Source organism: Mytilus galloprovincialis, chromosome 7, assembly GCF_965363235.1.
Source record: "Mytilus galloprovincialis chromosome 7, xbMytGall1.hap1.1, whole genome shotgun sequence".
NCBI classification, from domain to species: Eukaryota; Metazoa; Mollusca; class Bivalvia; order Mytilida; family Mytilidae; genus Mytilus; species Mytilus galloprovincialis.
This window is the reverse complement of record NC_134844.1, coordinates 37238873-37241271: the sequence shown is the minus strand read 5'-3', so window position 1 is coordinate 37241271 and position 2399 is coordinate 37238873.

Below are 2399 nucleotides of genomic sequence, written 5' to 3'. Positions count from 1 at the left end.
CCTAACAAGGAAGCTATTAAACCAAGAGTTCCAAACGGTGAAGATAAAATCATCCCTTCGTAAATTTTACGGACGCCATCACGAGTTGGTTGACCGTTATGGAATATCCGTTTCACAGATTATATCGGATATGTTCATTTAGTCGTAATTACAACCCCCTTCCCTTTTCACGAATGTGACCTACCGAATAAGACTATTTACCGGGTTTGGAATAACATGAGCAACACGACGGGTGCCATATTGGAGCAGGATCTGCCTACCCTTCTGGAGCAACTGAAATCACCCCCAGTTTTTGATGGGGTGGTGTTGCTTAGTCTTTAGTTTTCTATGGTGTGTCTTGTTTACTATTAATTGTGTGTTTGTCTTTTTCTTTTTAGCCATGGCGGTGTCAGTTTTTTTTTTCGATCTATGAGTATGAATGTCCCTCTGGTATCTTTCGTCCCTCTTTTATATATTTGCTTTGAAAAAAATGTTTTAAAGGAAATATAAACAGTTTTACCTATCTATCTTTTTAATTATACATTCTAGTTCAATGTTGTGTTTCTTTATTTTTTATATAAAATGTGGTTTTATGATTTTTATTTTTTATTTTTTTTTTGTGTTTATAACGCCACTTTTATGCACCGCTTTTGGGCTATTTCGTGGCGGCCAGTTTTCATTGGTGGACGAAGCCGGAGTGTCCGGAGAAAAACATCGACAGTCAATTAAGATTGGAGTCGAGTGCACCCGTAGTATTAGGAGTGTTGAGACATATAGAATAATGACATTCTTGTTGTTGCAAGATACTTGCTTTATCAGCAAGATTATCAAGTGAAATCACTACGGCAAGCTTATATTCGAGCTGATGAAATCATATATTTTTTTCTTCCTTTTTATCGGTAAATGTGTCTTTAAAAGCAATATCTTTTTTGTTTGTGAAAATGAAATAAAAAGAAAAAGACAGTTCAACTATGTTTACGCGTAATTGTTCGGTTGTATGAATCGGAAGACGAAATGAAAAGGAAAATATACAACTGATTGCTTATAAATGAATTTATCGACAATTTGTTCATTTTCCCTTTGATCTTATACTTATTCTTTTGCTCAGGCTTTCAAGGCTTGTACTTTTGTATATTATTTTTAATTTTTTCCCCAATACAGAAATGCCATGTCAAATGGCGTAAATTTGAAATTGTTCCAAATAAATGTACGGAATGTGGTTAACTCTAAATACTTAGCTTGTTCAAATAACATCCCGAACGTTTCAGAATATTTAGTTGCTGAGATGCCTTTCTGCATACTTTCCTTATATAAGTATCAAGATCTAAGTGATAGATAATGTATTGATGCCAAGAAGTAAAACAAAAATGATTCCCATAAAAGAATACTCTTACTGTTTTTTTTTTTGTTATACATATATATCTTTTCCACAACTGTCAAAACCCGAAATTTGTGAGGGTCTGCTACATTTTATCAATTTTTAAACCTTCAATAAAATTATTGGCCCAGGATAAAAACGCTGTTGAGCCCCCTTAGGAATGTCAACCCAATTGCTAAGAACAATATTTATCTAATTTACTATTTTCTGTTTGAAAAATAAGATTGACGAAGTGAGAAAAAAAAATGAAATGAGACACCATATGCTGCAAGGGTTATTTTCGTGCATCGTTTTCGTGTTTTGACATTTTATTACTCATTTTCTCGTGTTTGGTTCGACGTGCGTGCTTCGTGTTTCCTCTTATTTATTGTCCGTGTTTCGTATTGGTACTATAATTTCTTGTGTTTGTCCAACAATTGACTCGATTAAAAAGTAAACCAGGACTAAATTCAAAATTAGTCCAGAGATTGTTTTGAATTATGTGAATTCACTTATAACATGTATAACTATGAATACTATTAATACTATTTTTAATCAGATGCAACTAGCGGACGATACAAGAATTGACCACAATATCTGCATGTCACCAATTAATAATGACTGCATGATTCCAAAGAACGTCAGAGTAATAACTTCTCAGCCGAGAACTTTTTTCCTAAATATTTAAAATTTAATTTCTCGTGCTTCGTTTTTCACGATTTTTAATTTACGTGCAACGAACGATTTGTGTTTTTTATTTCAAGTGTTTCCGTGTTCGATCATAGCTCGATCACCTTTACCACCATCTGTTGCATGATATCGGCCAATTAATCTCCTACAAGCCTAAATAGCGTGGTCTGACATTCTGTGGATTGTTTTATTGGATGACCCATCATGTAAACTTAATTACTGTGCTGCAAGTATTAAACATAATTGGTTCGTTCTTTGTATCGTTGATATATTAATACACATTGGGTCTTTAATTATATGTGACTCCGCATTTTACTGTACCCATAAAAGCGTTCCTTCAACATTGCACTGGTTTTCTATTTTCATTTGCTAT